Source organism: Ictidomys tridecemlineatus, chromosome 2 (assembly GCF_052094955.1).
Source record: "Ictidomys tridecemlineatus isolate mIctTri1 chromosome 2, mIctTri1.hap1, whole genome shotgun sequence".
Lineage (NCBI taxonomy): Eukaryota > Metazoa > Chordata > Mammalia > Rodentia > Sciuridae > Ictidomys > Ictidomys tridecemlineatus.
In genome coordinates this window covers 160071801-160094583 of record NC_135478.1, presented here as the reverse complement: position 1 = coordinate 160094583, position 22783 = coordinate 160071801, and positions in this window count along the sequence as shown.

Genomic DNA, 22783 nt, shown 5'->3' with positions numbered 1-22783 from the left:
TAATACTCAGAAACAAACCATACCCTATTTAGAACTAAAATCCATTAAGTTGTCTGCTTTAGATGAAGAAGCTGACCAATGGAGATAGAGCCAATTTGTTATACTGGAACAGCTGAACTGGTGAAAAAATTAATATAGCACACAGCAATCGAAGGATGAGCCTAAACTTCAATGAGGTCACTTTGTTTTAATTTTAACTCTTAAGGAGAACATAGCAGTCTAGCCCAGGGACCTTGCCTGAATCCCAGATGCCTGGATTCTTCTGCTGACGGACTAAGAAATAGGTAAAAGTTGGAAAAAGGAAAAATAACTTTATTCAATTTGATCAAACTTGGGAAAAGCAGCTAGATGACCTCTCCCTCCAGGTCCCACAGAATTAGTTACAATTTATAGAAAAAAAAAAAAGCCAAGTGATACACACATGTACAGTTAGTTGACCCATGTACTGGGGGTAAAATGGGACAAAAGGCAGAAAATACAGATACGCAGATTTAGTTTGCCTGTGTTCAACTGACCAGGGCAGGGGCAATCTCCAATTTTAGCCTTTTAACTTTGTTGGCTCCTGACAGGGACAGGAATGGTGTGTGTGTGTGTGTGTGTGTGTGTGTGTGTGTGTGTGTGCGCGTGCATGTGTGTGCGTGCGTGTGAAAGAGATGAGAGGGGCAGGGGTTCAGCTTCCTTTCTCAACCTGAGGAAGTTGTTCTTAATTTTGTAGGAGTGGAGCAAATTCATTTTATTTCAATAATTAAAACTATTTCAAATGGCACCTGGGTTAAAGCTATTGCTGGTCATATGTATATATAACCAGCAATAGCTTTTTTGATCTAGCAATTATGAAAAAAAAGTTTCAAGCTTACCAGGTAGCATATTCCCTTAATTTCCAACTTTTAAACAAACTCATCTGAACCTTAATAACATATATAGTTGGCAATGTACCTGTTTTTAAATATGCTTGCTCACCCCTCAACTATTCCAAATTAGACAGAGAAATGTTAATGCTACTATAGCATTATGATTGCAGATGTTCAAAAATTACATGAAATTATGTCTATTAAGGCCAATGACTTGGTATATCATAATGAAGAGGAAACCCTTTCAAAATCTGATTCTGGCCCTCTTAGTCAAGTGTTTATCTTGGGAGTTCATATTGGCAATTCATTTATACAGAGTGGGGGAGGAAGATGAAGAAGAAACTCTATGAATAAGTGGGCAGAGTGATAGGGTTTTGATGCCAGGGGAGATGCTGCATGTTTTGGGAAGTTTTTCCAGTGTTATTGTCCAAGAATGGAAAAGCAACTCTTGCCAAGATAATTCAATGTTCTGCAAGCATAACACCATATGTATATACCAGAGTTAAAGTAGCTTAAGAGTCTCAACTATACCACACAATTTTTTGTTAATTGCCATGATTATCTTTTTAGTAAATGCCATCGATAGCCTCCATGTTAAAAAAACAATTGGAAGGTTCAAAAACATATATTATTTAAAAATCTTGAAATTTTTAAATGACTTAAAATAATATTGCATGCATATGAATTAATATTACATGAACTACATTGTAGCATATATTATCATATTTATAAAAACATTTTGTATTATTTAATTTTCCAGAAACAAATGTCTATTCTGCAGCATTTATCAGACATAAAAAAATAGACTAAAGCCCATATGCATAAGGATAAATGTTTCCCAAGTGCTCAACTTCAATAAGAGTATAGCATTTAGTGTTTTATTTTATTGTTAGACTAGAGAGAGATTCTATGATAAGCACTTGTCAGAATCATCTGGAAAGATTTGTTCTCATTTTGTTTAATTTTCTTTTAATGCAATACTTCATTTAGAACCTTAGAGATTATAATGCAATATATCTGAGAATTTTCTCCAGATATTCAGGCTTGCAAAGCCTGCATTCGAGCACGTACCTAGAGTTGAGACTGGGCCTTCTTTGCCACTGTAGAACTTGTGCCACCATGGCTTGAAGTAGGAAATTTCAATGAATGGATGAGGAGAGGTACCTTTATCTGTAATAGCAGTAATAATGCCTTAATTTGTGAAAATGTATTCTCCTTATTCCTTTCTTTTTCACTTTTGTTACTCCAGTGCCTTACGCATGGACTACAATATAGAAATGCTAATGATTCATTGTTTAATCAATAAGTTAATATTAAGAATCCCTTTAAAAATGCAATGCTGCTACCAAGGCACAGAATTTATAAAATTCATGATCAAACTTTATTCAAGGTCTTATGTTTGCCCACTCAATGAATGATTTTCAGCAACCCTAACCCTCCTAAGAGATTTATCCTCACCAAAATTCTTCACAATGTTGATGTTTTTTGATTGCAAAATTTGATAGATCTTGGAAGGAAGTAACTTATAGCAAGCTTATTGTTAGTAATTTGAGAAACACAATGCTAAAATTCAATTTCAGTCTTTTAATTTTTATTTATATGTATTATTCCTTCATACTATGATATGCTAAATTAGAATAATATAATACCTCGTTAGATTTTGTTTGCAGAAAAAAAGGATGTGACATGTTAGATTTTTTTCTCCCATTCAACCTTTTCTTTAATTCGGTGAGGTGAATGATGTATCAAATATAGGGAAAATGGAATTCCAATATAGATCATTTTGTGATTGTCTGAGCTTAACATTTCATGACCTCAAACATCTTTATTCCAATTATTTAATATTATTTAATTCTGTAACTTGTAATTTAAAATTAAACTCAGGAGTAAAGAAACTTATCCCCCCCAGTTAAAAACAAAAAGGAAGAAAAGAAAAAAAAATCTTTGAAAGATCTTCATCCTATTTGAAGAGAAATCAATTAACTGTGTGCATGAACATTTTTGTTTCTTTATCTGTGCAATGCTATCCAAATGTCATTTTGTTTCATTACAGCCTCACTTTAGGAAGATAAAACAACTTTTATAAAGAATGGATATGATAGTTTCTGATTATAAGGAACTTAGAAATAAGTGCTGTCCTTATTCATGGCTATCATATGACTTTTCAGAGAAATTTTTTTTGGTGAGAAAAAGTTTCCATGTGTATCTGCAAGAGTCAGATGTTGGAAATTACTTTAAATATTGTGTATTAGATTTCAAAGAGCATCATGAGGCATGATGCTGAAAAGTCAATAAGAAAATGTCAAGGAGAACTAGGGAAGCTACTCCTGGTTTTGCAGTGAATATATTGAAAGATTTTTTGAATTCTCACTCCAGGATTGCAAGGAGGTAGGATGTAATTCAGAGTTCACCAATCTTGCAACTCCTTTTCATGAAAGTCCCTGTTATTTTCTCAACCCTCATTTCTTCCATGTCCTGTCTCATATGTATTTACTATGATTGACAGAAAATTCTCTAAAGCATTTGGATGTTGCACATTAGTGCATAGTTGTTCAAAGCTTATGTGCCAAAGGTCTTTCACCCAAACTTTTAATTGGCCAATTCATTCATTCTCCAAAGCACAAGTACCACCTTTTGTAATCTTTCTGTAAGTTACTGTGGTTAAATTGCAATAGCCTTCCATATGTTCCGTTAGCTCCATATGCACACTAAACCAGGGGTTCTGAACTTGTCTATGCAGTGGAATCAGGTCTTTGCCCATGAAGCCTGTATTAATGGGGCTGAGTCATTGCCTGTGTGTTGGGATTTTTAAAGGCTTCCAAGGTGATACTAATGTACAACCAATTTTGAGAACCACTGTTCTATGCATTCATCATATTAAAACTTTCTGTTTATATGTCTGAAGTTTCCATGTGGTCAATGCTTATTTGATTTGCCTACAAGTCCAGTATGGAATTACTTCCATGAAACATATACATGCTCAAAAACACTTGATGATTTAATTTGAATTAATGAGAGAACCAAGAAAGAACCAGATTTGAAGATCATGAGGATTCTTTTAAGAGGTTGAATGTGAATAAAAAGAGGAGAGTAGTGGGCTGGGGATGTGGCTCAAGCTGTAGCACACTTGCCTGGCATGCGTGTGGCCCGGGTTCACCACGTATAAAACAAAGATGTTGTGTCTGCCAAAAACTAAGAAATAAATATTCTCTCTCTCTCTCCCCTCTCTCTCTTAAAAAAAAAGAGGGGAGTAGTGGATAAGGACTGTAGTGGGTAGAATAGATTACACAGCATGTTTTGTTTAATTATTTGCAGAAAGCAAGTGGGAAATTGAAAGCTCTCAGGGAGAGTATAGTTATTTTATATAGTATAGTATATAAAGAAGGAAAATATGGACAAATACAGACTTATATGTCTTTGAAGTCTTTTTTTTTTTTTTTTTTTTTTGGATACTGGGGATCGAACTGGGGACACTTTACCACTGAGCTACATTCCCAGCCTTTTTAAAATTTTTTTATTTTGCCACAGAGCTCTCTATGTTGCTGAGGCTAGCCTTGAATTTGTGATCTTCCAGTCTCAGCTTCCTGAGTTGTTGGGATTGCAGCATTCCCAGTAGTTCTTGAACTCTTAAAGGAAGCTGAAACATCGCCCGGGTAAAGATTTCTTTTAAATTGAAAAACAAAGTTACCAGTCTCATCACTTACCTAACACCAGGCGGCATTTCAAAAAGGAAGAGTTACCTTACCACTGAGTCCAGGATGATCAAATCAACAAATGTAAGAATTTACAAAAATACTTATAAAACAGAAATATAAACTTGTGTGAACTGAAAACATAGAGAATGAATTCTCTAAAAAGCAATATGTGTGACATCTTTATTTTGTATAGGATTTTATTCTCTATACCTTCATTACATTTTGCCATTTCACCAATACCGATTCTGCTTTCTTTCTTTTATAAAGAGTCCTCTGAGATTAAGTCCTCTTAATTTTCAGAGCACTAGAGGAAAGATTTAACTGAAAATAGAGGAAATAAACTGAAATTTAAGCAATGACCTTCCCTTCCCCAGACATACACACATGTAACAGATTTATATGCCTTATTGTAAACATTCTGCTACATCTTTTCTCCACCTGCTAGAGGGAGTTAGAGAATCTACATTTAACAAGAAAGATAAATGCACCAAATGTCACTGATCCTCAAGGGGATCAGAGATGGTAACACAAGTGGTTTAATGTTCTGATTTCCTTTTTCTAATGCATGCACTGAGTTATATTTGCAACCAATCTCTGAAACCACAGGCTGAGTACTTGCCTCTACCCAAGCTAAAAACCGTTTATAGCAATGAATCAAGCAGATAAGTAGTCATTTTCTCATTTTTAGGTGTATAAATGGTTTGGAAGGAATGATGTCAGTAGTAAGGATGTTATTTAAATGTTTTGGGTAAGGAATATATGTGCACAACACAACAATAATATGTAAAAAGAACTTTTACTCTTTCTAAGCTGGTTTCCTTTAAGCTCTAGTTATTTGTAATGTTACTCTTTTTGCATAGCTGACTTCAACATAATAGAACAGACCATTATTGATGAGTAATAAGCTTCAAGACAGGGTAGTTAGTTAGTGTGCCTTCCTGGATTTTACAACTTATTACCATAGTTGACATGAAGTTACCCAAAAGTGAGGCTGATTTATATCAGTTATGAACAGCATCAAGTTTAACAAAAGAACACAGCGAGAAAGACTGAAAGTAATAATTAAAGTCAGAAAATGAGAAAAAAAAAAAAAAAACAGAAGGCGATGAAAGGAAAGATGGGAGGCAGGAAAGAAAGACAATCTCCAGGACTCAGGACTCAGGACTCAATTCAATTGAAGGAAGATCAGTGGAGGTAAAATTTAAGCCAAGCTTTGAAAGATTGTGACAGCATTTTGACAGGTGAAGAAAAGTAATGATCAATGGCATGAAAATTATTAAGTTTATGAAATGTGAAAATTTTAGCTAAAGAGAGTGTGTACCTTGCATTTATGACAATTTTTTGATCCTTTATACGTATCATTGATGATTTTGAGATTAGTGTGAAAAGGATACCATTGAAGATAAACTTTGTTCATGGGAATAAAAAATATGCTTTTAAAATTTTAACAGAGGAGATGTCTCTTCTTGATTATTATATCTAAAGTACCTAGGATGGGTTGGTGCTATGCCTCTCAATTTTGTTCTTTTGGAAATAAGAAGTTTTCAGATGGTATTTAAAGGAAATGTTTATTAAGCCATTTGATAAATGAATTTGAGAAGGAGTACATATCAGGTCATGAGTGAATTAGATGAATTCTATAAATATCTATGGAATGTTAACAAGGACACAATACTTTTTTCCATTTGGATGTTCTCAAAGAGGAATGCTCTAAGCAAAGTTAACTATAACTGAAATCAGTCAGTAGTTTTTTTTAATATTAGAGCAAATTTGTTAATTTTGAAGTTATTTAATACATTATAACATATTGAATTCTATTCATACCCTCATCTATATCTACATGTGTGTACATCTAGCTATCCAGCTATATATATATATATATGCATCGAAAATTTCTTAATATATAAAATATTTTAAGGGCTGGATATGGAAAATATCTGGCAGCTATACTTAAAAGTAATTGTATAGTAACTTTTCTAGAGCTTTAATGTTTATATGCTTTGTCTCTCCAAAAACTGAAACACTTCAACATATCCTAATTGTAACTGATTCATTTGCATAAATGGTACCATTAGCTCTTTGCTTAATTACCTTTTAATGCATCTTTACTTATATTATACATATAGAGCACAATTTTAATATCTCTAGTTGTATACAAAATATATTCACACCAAATCATGTCTTCATATCTGTACTTTGGATAATAATGATCATCACATTCCACCATCATTAATAACCCTATGCCCCCTCCCCTCCCCTCCTACCCATCTGCCCTATGTAGAGTTTGTCTATTCATTCTCTACTCTTAAAAAATAACCCTCACAAATAGTATATTCATTTTATTTATTTAAGCCAGGATATATGTGGTATCCAGAGCTTTTTACTGAATTAAAACTTACAAGTTAAAAGATGGAAAAATTTGAAGTATTTGAAGTTCATCAATCACCCAAACCTTAGTTTTTGAAAATCATTGTGAATGTATTTTAGGAATTCCCTTTATGAATGATGTTAAGCTTAAAACAACATGATGTTCTGTGTGCTTGGTTACATATGTTGAAAAAGTATCTTTCAGTGCTAAATTTTTAAAATAAGTTCCTAGTGAAAAGTATCATTAATTGAACAGAAATATGTTGAGTTGTCTACTTTTGCCATTTAAAAATATGCTGTCACTGTTATCACTCATGTTATAATCCAGGATCAACTTGACTGTAATTTTTCTAAATAGTCACATACCCTGCCTTCCATTAAGATGTTCAAATCCTGCAAAATCCAAGAGTTGTGTGCATGGCTATTGGCTCCAAGCTCTGTTTCCTAGTCTTACACTTTCTTACTACAAATATTAATTATCTACTTTGATATCATGATTTTTTAGGAATGAGAGATATTAAATAAAGAGCTCTTTGCATACTCTTGATTTTTAGTAACTCGTTCAATTATATGTGTATTTATATAATCTTTGGCCACTACTAAATTATTAGATACTTGAATTCAGGAATAATCTCTTAGTCATAGTATTTTTTATTTTCTAACATCTTTTGTGCTGCCTAAAACATGGAAATCATTTGATATGTGTTTGTTGAAGTGAATTGAATGGATTAAATCTCAGCTTAAGAAGAGGATTAAATGTTGGCAGTAAGAAACACACTGGTATCTCTAAATAATATTTCTACTATTCGGGGTTTGTATTTCACATCTTGTTAGTACATATGTAGGTAGTATAGATGAAAGAATTCAATTTCTATTTTCATATTTATATCAGAACTAAAACAACCTCCATGTGATTGTCTTACTTGATGGTGAATTGTGCACTTATTATTCTTAAGGATATAAATCCTAATATTTGGTTAACCATTTTATCTGGTTTATTGGAACTCACTATATTCTGTGTGTATTTTTATAAGTAATCACCACTATACCATATTACTACTCCAGAGATGCTCGAGTGGCATGGACATGAAGTTAAAGTGTTTCATAGAATATAAACATTTATTTCAAATCAGTTTCCAGCTGTTTTATTTTTTTTATGTTTTTTGGTGGTGGTTTTCCACAAGGGAAAGTGAATAATACTGAACCAATTATGAAATCATGTGTCACTCGATTGGTGATGAAAAATGAGCTAGACACAGAATGTCATCAACTTCACTAAGTACAGACATTCCATCAACCTTAGGAACTGAGTAAGTATTTCTAGGCAGCCAGACTTGCTTAATGGCTGTCAGGTGTGCACTGAAAAGTTGGTACTCCCTTAGGGAGTTGGGAATAATCCCTCAAGGTTTAAGCTGGCGCAACTTTCAACATGCTCAGATCAACATGCAGGCAACATCTTCTGGTGTGCTGTCAGTTGGGTAGTCACTGGATTACAATTAAATGAGGCTTCACTTCTGCAGAATTTTCCATACTCATCAAATCTCTACATTATTTTGTTCTAAAAGAATAAGAAAATAAATACAGCAGGAACAAAATGATGTCATCATCCTATGGGGAAAGCTTATAGGTATTTAAAATAAACATGACACACAAAAAAAATTCCCTCCTCAGGGTAAAGGAGCTGAAGATGTCTTTGGAAGTATCTGTCTGTGCTAACTAAACTTGAAGTACATTTTCATTTTTAGGTGGCTCTTTAGAAGCCAGAATGCTTCCAAACTTTTCATTTATTGTTGGGAGGAAGACAGAATGAAAGATTTAAATTATCAACAGGAATGGCAATAGGAAGGGGATTTGAGATTCTTTAACAGAGTTGTGTTTATTTAATAAAGATAAGGAAGAAATAATGTTTGCAAAAATGCTCATTCTCATGTATATATAAAATAAATATTTATTGGAAGGCTTCTGACAAAATCTGAAGTGTACATTGCCTTTATATAAGCTGTTCTGCAATTCTTTCCTGCATAGTTTAGATGTGACCTAAAAGTATAAAATCAAGTAGAAAAAAAAATGCCACATTGATAAATCTTTGAAATTATTTAATTACCAAATCAGGAACGTAAATTATAGCATTCATATGAGTATGTAGTGCTATGTTTCTGGGCTCTGTAATATGTTTCATTGTATTTTTTTATTGTTAATTCTCACAAAACCTTATGAAATTGTTATTATTATTTTCATCCTTATATTTCACAGAGAAGGCAACTAAGGTTCAGAAGCTATAAGTAGTTTTCCCAAGTTGTACAGCTAACAGAGTAAAGATGGGATCTAAGCCCAGGCCGTCTAAGTCCAGAGGCGGTTCTGCATCCTCAAGATTCTGTCTTGTCTTTAATTAATGAGTTAATTCCAATCTCCTATTCATGTAGAGACATAGAATTGACTCCAAAACCTTTCAAATATACATAAACTGTCTGATTCTCCCCTTCCTCTGAAATTAGTTTAGTACCTACACTACTAGATATTTAGCAACTGAGATTTAAAAGTTACTCTAAGATGATTTTATTAATTCATTTCAAAAATAGTGAATGGAAAGCAATTTCACAGGTGCTAAGGACACACTTCTGAAATAACCACAGCTTATCCTTCATGGAGCCTCAGGGGAAGGCAAGCATAATACAAATTCAGATAAGAATTACACAGGAAAGGTCTTTGAAACAGCATAACACTTGCCAAATTTAAATTAAAGTCTTTGTAGGAAAGCCCTATTTCTTTAAAATTGAAATAATTCTGTAAATTCACATTATAAAGCTAAAACTCATCTAATTTTATTAAGATTTAATTATTCCTTTACAGCAAAGTGCACAAACTGTAGGCAAAATTGAGTCCACTGTGCATTTTTGGTTTTGCACTTTTAAATGGTTACTTTAAAAATAGTTATGTATATATAATGAGTAATATATAGTTATATATATATATATATATTTATATACACACACACATTTATATGTATTTATTTATTTCCTGGATATTGTCTATTATTTCCCAAAACCTAAAGTGTGTTCTCTCCTAAGCTTAAAATATTTGCTAAATGGTCCTTTGAGAAAAAAACTTGGTGACTCCATCTTAGAGTATTTCATGATTAGTTAATATGTGATTAAGAATTAGAATTCAACAACCCTTTAGCAGTTTGTGATTTTTTAATTGACCTTAATTGCTATGAAAAATCTTATAAATCAAAGTATTAAAGGGATAAGGAAATAGTCATTTTGACCTAAAGCAATTTTTGAAAAAAAAAAACCTTTTCACATCATGAGTCTTGTTTTGAAAGCTGTTAATATCTTTGCAGATATATATATTAGCATTTTGATATTTTCATAGATTTCCAGCAGAATCTGGCTTCTGTATCCTCTTTATAGACTATGTAAAGTTTCAAGGAACACATATTTAGATATTTTATTATTTTTTGACAAAAGTTTAGTTGTTTATTTAGATTCACAATGAATGCAAATTTCACAGAGACAGATTTTTTTCTGTTTGCATTATCTGTCTGCTTTCCTTTTAGATGGAGGAAATGAGCCAGCCTCAAACAATAAATTGATTGATAGATATTTCTGGGTTTTTTTTTCCCCCTAAGTTTGAATGTGAAGTTGATTTCAGTGGCTCCTCTTCCTTCAATGGCTAAAAGATCTTTTAAAAAGTAAATTATAAATACAGAGAATGTAAGAAGCTACATTATGATTCTCCAATTGAATTGCTGTCCTTCATCTTTCATTGGGATACTGAGGAAGCAAAATATTTATGTCAAAATAAAATTCTTGATAAAGCTTTTAGGACTTTACTTAATGCATTTCAACCTCCTAGGTTTGGCTCCATCCTCTGAAGCTGAAAATAGCTAACAAATAGCTTTCCAGCACTGCTAGAGTTCTATTGTATTTCTGTTCTGCTTGTTGGCATGCATGATATAGGGAGATGACATCATATCAATTAAATCTCTCATTAAGAAAATTACTTCTTTTTTTAAAGAGATATTTTTGTTTCATCTTACCTACAACTGGATATTACAGGATACAATCATAAGTTAGAATCTCTTCAAAAATACTAAAAAAGCAAAATATTTGTGATAAGTATTCAAAGTCTAATATATATATACACATATCTGAAACAAAGCCTGGTAGTATTTCTTCCAATATTTGAATATTCTATCTTAGGGAATGTGAATCCCAGAAGAATATTCCCAAACAAAATTTACAGTAAATTTTCCCTCTCCTGTAGGAGAAATGAGGAAGAGAAATTTTTTAAGTAGAATAAGTTTTCTAGAAATAAGATGTCTTCATTTTGTACCACCTTGGATGGGGAGAGATTTGGGGAAACTCTTTCTGTGAGCCACAGTAGAACTATTAAGCATTGTACCTTGCTGTAGGACAGAAAAGAAAGCTCTGAGAAAGCATAAGAGGATACCTTGGTGGGCCTAATCACCCAATCCTTGTCCTAATACCATTTTACAAAGTTACAATAGAGACTTTCAAACTCAGCATACATTCAGTTGAGTGAACTTTGGGCAAAGTTATTATGGAAGATCCATGGCAGGTGTAAAGATAAAGAAACAAACCTTTGTCCTCCAAGAGCTTAAAACAAAAAGGGTGAAAGAAGTTAACACATGGATAATTCTAACAAACAGAATGCAAGATAGAATTTCTGAAATTAAAAACAGAAATCTGTCTCTAATTGTAGTAGCAGATGTGTCACAAAATGAGAGAATTCTTCCAAGAATTTTATTGAACTCTGATCATTTACTCCTTCCACAACTTTTTAAGGCCCACATTGTTTGGCTAACATATTAAGACATATTTAGGTTTGTTTTTGTTGTTGTTGTTGTTGTTCCCCAGAAAGGTACCCATTTAACATGAAGTCAGTTTTTAAGAATTTTAATTCAGTATACAATGCCAGTTCAAAATTCCTAGGAAAAATATTAGTTCCTTGCTTCAGTTTTTTTTTAGTCAAGATTCATTGAACACTATTTAAAGTGATTTAGTTTCTGTTCTTCTACCTCACATTAGATATAATGCAAGGACACTCAAATTTGTGTGATGACTGGCCTGAGTGCAAACAAATTGTGTATAGCATCTTGAAACAATAAGAGAAAGGGCAGCAGCTGGAAATACTATATTTCAGAGGGAAAGGAAAAATGAGGTGGGTGACAAGACCATATTACCAAAATTATTGTTTTTCATAGCAATAACCTTTAGTGTTTCAATAGATTAAATAATTTTCATTATCCTTCACATGATAAGGTGGGAAAATGTATACTATATTATTAAAAGATATCTATTCAAACTTAATTAAAAGCCCTTTTAGAACTGAGAACGGGAAACTTGAGTTTCCTGGACGATTAGTATATCAGGAATGTTTTATACTTCATCTGTGTCAAATAATGGCCTTATCCTAAAAACAAAATAGTAGAAAGATGATTAAAGAAAGATCACTTCTTCATATGTATTTAATGTAACCAGGTAGTTAATTCGAGTTTGATTTGCTGGAGTAGTTGCCATGAAACCTTAAAGAAATGTTTAATATTTTTTAATTTATACCTTGTCCAGTAGCAATTCCAGAGCAAGGAAAATAAGACCAACAAAAGAAAGCTATTAAGTCTTTGTCTATGAACTCAGTGTCTTTAATACAAACAGTAAGTGGTTACTTTTCTTATCTATATAACATATATCATATGATAAGTCTTTCTTATGGTCAAGTTTAAGAACTCTGTGGGTGTGTGTGTAAGAAACTCATGCTGAATCAGAAAGTGGCCTTTTTGAGCATCAATATGTCTATGTGAATAGACATATTCCAAACTTTGAGAGTCTTACAATGTACCGTTTAGAGAAAGCATTTTTATACCACTTGACATTTGCTAAGTTTGTAGCTTCATCTTGAGAAGTTGATTTCAGGCTGGAAAAGAATAATTTCTTCTGTAATTTAAATATAGTTGTCATATTTATAATTAAAAACTATAATTAATAACTACATAAAATATTTTTACCTTTTTATGTGTTATAGAAATTAATATTTATATAAATAAATACCAGCCACATTTTATTCTTCAGAATGAAGAATAAAATGCCCTTGAAATGCCCTTGAAATGTAGTGAGGATAATGACACAATCTACAAATCATTTAAAAAAGTATTATTAGTCACTTACTAGTCTCTTGAAGCAAAACCTCTTCTATTGACTTATTTGCCTGTGATAAAGGTATTTGTACCAGAACACATGTTAGGCTGAGTTCAGGCATGGTATGTGCCTCATGAAGTTCAATACTATTTGAATATATTCTGTGCATGTACATGTTTTTGGTGGGGTTATGTTTAAAATCTTAGTAGTAAATAATTTAGGTATTAACTTTATGTGAAAACTAGTATGTTTAGAAATTACTCTCCTCAGATATTTATCTCCACAGCCCTCTCTCTATTTTCAGAAGATAATCTACTAGAAAACTGGAAGTTCTTTTAAGTGCACTTACCATGTAACCTAGCAATCACATTCCTGAATATTTATCAAAGAGGAATGAATACTTGTGTTCACATCAAAAAATTTCATGAGGGTTCATTGTAGGTTAATTTTAATAGCCAAAACCTGGAAACAACTCACATGTTCTTCAGTAGGAGGAGAAATAAACACTGTTGTTCATCCATACAATTGAATACTACTCAGCAATAAAAAGGAACAAACTATTGATAAAACTGAGAACATGATGGACCTCTCTTGCCCACAGCCCAGATAGGCTACAGAAGGAGTAGGCTAGCTGAGAAATACTGCAAAAAATCACATGACACAGAAAATAGTTTTAAAGAGCGGGGGCAGGATGGCTCTTCGACTTTCAGGGTGGAGCTTCCATGCTGGAAAAAGAGAGTTCGAGAGCCTGTTTGCTTTATTTATATGGAGGAACTTCAAAGGCTTTCTACAGAATGTTCTTAGCCAATTAAAGTAAGAGGTGGGCTGTCCAATTCCCAATGGGTCATATGCAACTTCCCCAAAGGAGCTATGAGATGAGTCTTTCTAGCCAAGCAAAGACAGAGGTCATGTGCATTGCACCATCCATTAAGTGGGAGGGCCACAAAATAGCTTGCAACACCAAACCCAAATCTCCTTGGCTGCAAGGCCAGTGAAGATGCTCATGCAGCTCAGGGGTGACCCCCCACAGACCTCAAGGGCATTTTGCTGAGAAAAGAAAAAACACCTTCCAAATATTACATATAGTATGATTTCATTTGTATTACATTCTTGATCAGACAAAGTTGAAGTAATAGGATGAGGTCAGTGATTGCCTGGATTTGGGAGGAGCGGAGGAGGTTAGGATTACAAAGGGAAGGCTAGGGAAGCTTCTTTGGGGTTATGGCTCAGTTGTGTATTTGGTTTGTGGTGGTGTTCACATGCACCTATACATATGATAAAATTTCACTGAACTACATACAACCACTGGTGAAGTATAAGTAAGGCCTCTAGTTTAGTTAATAGTATTGTGCCAATGTAAATTTCCAGATTTTAATCCTCGTACTTTATTCACACAAGATGCTATTTTTTGCAACTACTCTGTGATTCTACAATGATTTAAAAATAATTATTTTAAATGGAGGCTTTAATGTAACACTCCCTCAATATTTTAACACTTAGCATATGACAAGTCTCTGACGCCTGTGCCCACACAAGTTTCCTTCTAACTTAGTGCAGTACAGCAGCACACCCTCATCCAAGATGAAGCTCTTCAACTGGACTTTCCATCTCGTTCCTTTACCACTTACCAGCAATCTTATCCTATAAAATTATTTTGGATACATCTTGTCCTTATTTGGATCTTTTCTCTTAGTTTTTAAATTTGCTCAGAATATGAGCCTTTTATAAAAATGAAAGTATTTCCTTCATCTGGCCTAACACCTCTTTCCAGCTACATGCTATCATTTTTTTTTCTTCTCATTTTCAAAACCAGACTTCTCAGAATTGTGAAATTGTATATGTACAGATGGAAACTAGCTTCACCTATTGCTTTGACTTCAACTTGCACCAGTAATCATGGGTGAAGTTTCAATGATCATGGGGGAAGGGTGATTATCAATAACATTTACCCCATGAATCCAGTGGACTCCTTCACATTACATGCCATAGACCTCCTTTTACACTTACTTGTATGATTAATTAACATCTATCTCCTCACTAGACTGATAACAAAGATTAATTTTTTATTATTACTCATGAAATGTATTCAGTTGTCTAAGCTTAAAATTATCAACTATACAGAATCCTTCAAAAATAAAATTCTCTACCTCAGAGGGACTTATTCATCTTGTGCCATACATATCACTGCTTACATGTACTTGTCATTTAGTTATCCAAGTGCATGTCATGATTACCATATAAAAACTGAACTCCAGATCTTTCCCATAACTTATTCATACCCAGTATTCTCCATTTTAAGGAATGGTATCCCTCATCAGCCAGTTATGTAGGCCTGAATTCAGGAGTAAATTTCTATGTTTATAAACTATAACATCACAAACCATCATCAAGTCTTGCGGATTTTATGTCTTAAACGTTAGTTGAATGTAGATTTCCTTATTTTTGCTGAAATGCCATGTACCATAACATTTATTATCTTTCATTCAGGTGGCAAATTCCATCTAATTGGTCTTTAGACATTAGTATATATAAATATATTAATATATATTACAAGAAAATCAATGTAGTATGTTACGATGTTATATGAGGCACAATATATAATTGCATATTGTATTTGATATATTTAATATATACTATTAATAGTAAATATTTTATTAATGACATGTAACATGATATGCTGATAGATTAGCATGAATAGTAACATACAGAAATTGAAGCCTAGTTATCATTCATAAATGTATTTGTACATGGATACCTACCAAATCAATCTTGAGTTTTCTGTACCTACAAACTGTGATGGCGGGCCTATTCTGTGTAAGGCACTAAATTATGTGAAATATGAAAAATGTCTTGGTCAGGTTTCTATCTTAAGTCCCTCAGTCCTGAAATGCTTCAGTTTGTCTGATTGTCACAAGTCGGTAATCAGTTTACCAGTTTCCTGTATGCTGATAACTTGGAATTCTTTGTTATGGACTGAGTTGTTCCAACCCCCACATTCATGTGTTAAAGTCTTAACCTGGGGCCACTGAACGTGACTGTATTTGAATAGGGGTTGTGAAAGATACTTAAATGAAAGTGGATTCAAATTCATATGACTGGTACCCTTATAAGGAGAGATTAGGAGACAGAGAAGAACATACAGAAGACCATCTGGGGACACATCAAGAAGGTAGACACCTACAAGTTAAGGGGAGAGACCTTACCAACCATATTCCCATCTTAATCTTGGACTTTCAGCTTCTAGAACTTAAAGAAATTAACTAAATTTTATTGTTTAAGATACCTTGTCTGTGGCATTTTGTTATGACAGACGTAATAAGTAACTCTGTTCTCCCCTTTGCTATGGGTCCTTACTGTTGAGATCTCAGCAGGCTATGCCACAAACTGACTTAAGACATTTTATTAACAACTGAAGCTTGTATAGTGCTTCAAAATTTTAAGTAAGTATGTATATAATACTTTATTTAATCTGAGCACCAATCTGAAGATATCAGTATTATTAAATCCTTTTTTTATGAATTACTCTTCCCTGAATGCTCTCAGTTTTTAAACGATGAGGCCTGGATTAAAGCCCAGCATTTTGATTCTCAAGCTTATGATGTTTAAACAATTGCCTGAATATTCCACAAACTGTACAATGAGCAATGAGGAATTAACCATATTTGGCTTTCTTCATAACAAGTGGTTAACACAATAGGTTTCTTTTATTTGTTCTCATTGCAGAGTTGAGATGTGCATGTGTGGGGTGGTGTGTGAGTCTGTAGCCTCTGGTGCCTCCTGAAACATTTACAATCAATCGGAATCAAACACCTCGCAACAGTATTCTCCAAATGATGTTCATTAAGTGAAGCTTCTTCTCTCACAACCTAACGTAATCTTGTTTTGCGGAAATAAACAAGAACAGTGGCCTGAGGATATTCAGAGAAGATTCCACCACAGAAAACAGAATGTGGAAGTCGTTAGTCTTTTTGCCTCTTTGAGCTGTTATGATACCTTGTGTTTAAAATCACAGCCTGGAAAACTCAGTTTATCAATAGTCTGGATACCAAACTCTACATCTTGATATCCTCCTTACAAAGCTGTGATTAACAATTGTGCAGGAATAACTTGGATTTTGCTAATATCCTATTTGTTATTAACATATATTTATATAACAAAACAGGATTTCTGATTGGGATTTACTGAAACACAACTTTGAGACATTTGAGACATTTGAGAGTATAGGTTCTTGCTTATTAATAGAGGACATTGATTCCAAAATGATGTTTTCTGTTCATCTCTGCTTGTCAATATGTTTATGAAAAACATGACTCATATTTTAAAGATTTCTTAAAATTCAGAAATAGGAATCCTCAAGAAAATCAATAAAGTTAACTGTGGTGTTTACCACACAGATCAAATACCTAGTGCTTGATTTTTGTCCACACTTAGGAATAATATATAAGCTGCTCAACAACTTCGATTTATTATTCATGTTGATATTTGTTCAACAAACATCATAGGTCCTTACCACATATGTGAGGTTTGTTGTGAAGTTCCAGAATGGAACAGTTCAAGTCCTCAAAGGACTTAGTCAATTTGAAAAAAATAGTACATAAGTAAAATAGTCAATAACTGTATGATTTACAAATTGATAGAATTAAAATAAAATCTCTTAATATATCATTGTGATTTGACTCTTTTAAAAAGTCAATAACAGATTATTTAGCAGGTGTTTTACAGACTCTTACTTGTTTGATATTAACTATGTTTATTAGTGACCAATAAAATCCTTAGTATGTGGCCAAAGCCATGTGGAGGTCCTAAATCACTGGCTATCAACAACAAATTGACTATCAGAATGAATATTCATATCTGACCTGGAAGCACCAAGGTGCCCAAGTTGACAAGCAGTGGGACAGAAGAGTGCTTTTCAAATAGTAATACAGGTAAACTGGCTTTCAAGTGTATACAGAGACATTTTGTATTTCATTGTGTTTATTTTAATGTACATTAGAAAAAACACAATTTATGTATCCAATAGTATCTTTATGGTTATTATTTCTTAGAACAAATCAAAATTAAATAATGCATTATTTCAAAATTATTTAAATATTAAAGATGGCATTCAAAATTAGCAGTTACAGAGGTGTTTTTCCAACTTCTGTTGTTTAGAGACCTGGAATAAAAAAAACACCAAGGTATTACATTTAGGATATGAATGAAGCACATAGCAAGTGGAACTAACAATTTCCTTAATGAAGTTTACTTTCTCTAAAATGGACTTATAAATGGGGAATAGTTTAAATATTGTGACCAAACGAACAAAATGGTAGGGTAAATCTTTCATGGGAAAGTTTTTAATATGTGTGATACAAGGGAGGTATCAACTCTGAGTGCTCCAGGACATCAGCTCTTTGGACATCTGTGCATTTCAGGATCCACTGTGGAAGGAGGTGACTTTCATATGGAGCTGATGTTAACATTGGTACTGACAGAAAGTTTCAAATTCTTACATTTGGATATGGAATGGAATATGTAAAGACTCTACGCAGGACAATCAGTCAGTATTTTCCCTTCAACCTTAAAGGTGCTTATTAGAAAACTTCTGAGTTTATAAAGAACATTCAGAGGAAAATCCCTCTACTTTCATTAGTTTAAATGCAAAAGTTCACTAATTCTATGATAACCACAAACAGACAATGTACTATATAGGAAAAATATGTACAAGGAGTTTTTTTCCCTATTATTTTCCTCATCCAAGTAAATGGAAGTTCAATTTATGAGCCATATGTGGCTCTCACAGTAGTTTTTCATGGATAGATAGATATGCAAAAAATAGTTGTTACTCAAAACATGTATAAAAATATTTTCATCTTAAATATTTATATACCTATATGTTATATGTTTCAAAACTAAGGGATTGATTATATGTAAAATGTATTTTGCTTTTAAAACCCTGTTTGTAAATGCCATGATCTTGGGCATTTGCAGGGAAATGGATGGCATTAGAACAGATTATGCTAAGTGAAGTGAGCCAATCCCTAAAAAACAAAAGCTGAATGCCTTCTCTGATATAAGGGAGATGACTTAAAATGGGGTAGGAAGGAAGAACATAAGAAGAAGATTATCACTAAATAGGGAAGAGAGGTGGGAGGGAAAGGGAGGGAGAAGAGGAATTACACTGAAGATGGAAGGAGACCTTCATCGTTATACATAATATATGTATGAAGATGTGAGGGGGAAAAAAAAGAAGTGTGTCACATTAGATTGGGGAGAGAGAAGTGATGGGAGGAGAGGGGACGGGAAGGGGGGATAGGAAGGACAGCAATATAAAATACACATTATTATTGCTGTGGGTATATACGTGACTGCACGACCAATGTGATTCTGTAACTCAGAAAAGTGAGAAATTATACCCCATCTGATTCAAATGTATGATATGTCAAGATCATTATACTGTCATGTGTAACTAATTAAAATAAATTTAAAATTAAAAAAAAATAATTTGTAAATGAAATTCTTCATGATACTTAAATATATTTGCTATACTCTCTTTTGAAAATTTGGTTAATAAATACTCATCATGTCTTTGATTCTTGTCATGTATAAGTGGTTACTACATACTCAAATTTATGAGATAATAAGAAATATATAATATAGTCTATGAAATAGTCTTTTTCTATTTCCAACTAAAAAGTCTTGGGAAGAGAATGGGTAGAAATTATACACAATTGAAACAAATATATTACAAATATTACCAGTTTTGAATTATTACATTTAGCACTTACTGTAAAACTAAATAGAGATATTTCTGTGTTTTGTTTTCTAATTTATGTCATTAATTTCATTTGTTGTCTAATTTTCATATCTAGTAACTGTGAGACAGTTAATTTATAGTAGAAATAAGATTATATTTTCATTGCTTCTTATTTTAGTGGGAATGGCTCTTGTTTCTATATTAAATAGAATGCTTATTGTGCTGAGATATTTTTATATTAATATTTATCAGTAAATTTCTATTTTATCAATGTTTTATGACAAGAATGGATGTTGGATCCTGTCAAAGAAAATGTCTGCTCCTATGAAAGTTACATTAAGGTTTTTGTTCTTAGTTATATTAAAATTAAAAATTATATTAAAAGATTTCCTAATAGAGAATTAATATTGTGGTATGTCTATGTCTTTGGATTCTTCTTTTTACATGTTTGCAAAAATAATCAAAAATGAGATTGGACTATAATCTTTTTAAAATTTTTATTTCAACATTTAAGATAAATGTTTTCCTCATAAAATGAATTATAGAGGTCCTTCTATAGCTATGTTCTGGGAGTGGAATTACCTAAAATTATTGACTAGAATTACTCTGCTAAAGTTTTGAACTTAATGCACTATTTTGCAGGATGCCTCTTTTCAACTTATATCTTCTATGGTAATTAGTGTCTTTAGACTTTCTCTATAGGGGTCAATTTTTTCAAGTGTATTTTTCTAAAACACTTATTTTATTAATTTTTTTTAACCCAGGTATTGAACCCAGGGCCTCATGCATGCTAGGGAAGGGATCAAAACTTTTGTTCAAATATTATTTTGAGACAGAGTCTCACTAAGTTGCCAAGACTAACCTCAAACTTAGGATCCTCCTGCCTAGTCTCCCATGTAGCTATAATTACAGAAATGTGGTGCTATACTTATTTAGGATTAAAATTGCATTTTGCATAGTTTTATCAACAATAACATATTTAATTTTGACATCTATTTTTTAAATGTGTTTCCCTCTTTTTTCTTTCTTTGTATTTTGTTCCTTTCTTTCTTTTTATTTACTTAATTAGTTTATCATGCATGTCTGTTTTGTTAATTTTATCCTAGATCTACATGTGAGATTTATTTGTTGTTTCCTTGCTTTATTGATTAATTTCTGCTTCATTAATTTTTGCTCATTTCTTCTCTCTTAATTTACTTGATTGCACTTTTTAAAAAATTTTAATAGCTATTTTAATAGTGAATTTTTTAATTAGAAAGTTTTAAACACATATTTCCACTTGTCATATACATTCTTTTATGATCTCTTTGCTTCTTTAATTGAAAATTAGAATTATCAAGGATATATACAGAAGAACTACTGGCTTTAGAGATAAAATAGTAATAATTTAATATAATATCATTAATATTATCATTTACCATCCATTACCATGTAACTCTAACTTTGTGAATCTTTGTAGGTTTTTACAAGTGAGGCACTTGCTACTTTGAGCCTGATTATTTTATAATCTGATCATTCACAGCTTGCTAATTTGTAATTGGACTTTTACAACTAGAAAACCTTCAGATTTCAGAAAAGCTAATTTATTTTTTTCTTTGGTTAATTGTAGTGTTCACACTCAAAACAGTGAAGTGAGATGACTTCTAGTGGGTTTTGTGCAGTGTTCTGGAACCAATAAAATATATTATTGATTGCCTAATGAAAAGCACCATGTTCATACAAATTTACTGTGTCTGGGCAGGGATACAACTGCTACTTTTATTCTGTTTAGAGAATCACCTGCCATGTTACTAGGGTCTTTTGCTACATATCAAATGTGCTTTAAATTAGGTTGGGGTTACCTACAGGGAACTTTGTTAGGTGCGCTTATCTTTTTCCTTTCCTGCAGAGCTACCCATTGCTTCTAATTTAGCCAAAGATCATCAAAATTAATTATGATTGAGAGGTACAAAAACTGAAACAAAGTACAAGTTAACTTCTTTTGCCTTTCTCAAAATTATAGAATAGCATCATATTTTTTGCCACATTACTGTGTAAGGCTTAAGCAAACTGACCAGATAGGCACATTGAATTTGTTGATTTAAAAATCATGATTTGAAATAAACATCTAGAAGAGATGGCCCAAAGAGAGTTGTGCTTACCAAGATCAAAGGAAAATGAAAATATTTTCATTTTATTAGAACTCTTGACTAATGTTCTCAAAATACAGTCAATATAGACATAATTTTAGAGAATAAGAACAACATATAAGATTTTATCATTAACTTCCATGAATAAATAATCTAGACAGCCTTATATGGTATTAGATATAGTCAAGTAATAAAGGAAAATGGTATTTATATCAATCAGGAAAGTCTACGTTATCTGTGGTAACAAATATCACTGAAATATGCTGTTTTTAAACAATGAAGATTTATTGTTCAGTATGCTACAAATTTAACTCAGGTTGTCAAGAGGCTACATTCCCCACAGCTAATCCAGAACTACCCTCAATAATACGTAGCTCAGAATCAATGATATGAGATTTCTATGTGATCATGTAGAAGGAATAAAGTTAAGAAGAAGAATAGAGAAGTAAAAATTTTAGCCTTTTCCCTAGTATTCCATGGAAAATTAACATCTGCCATGGAATTCTAGCCAGTGAGTACCTAAGTGATATTTTCAGAGATCAACCTGAGATCACATTGCAAAGTATTACAATGACTTGGCACTTGGAAGTCACTTAGATGGATTGGAGTATCTCTTCAGTTATTTGTTTTTAAATAAATAAACAAATGCTATTTGTATTCTAGAGCATATCTTCTTTTCTTTCAACTACAACTATCTGGAGTCCCAATTATGGTTCTCCCCTCTTTATAATCAATATGAAAGATATATAGGATTTTGAGAGCATGATGTACTTAAGAATGTTTTGCTTAGATCTTAAACATGGGCTTTGATTTACTTTTGTGTATCCCAAATAGTTACTCA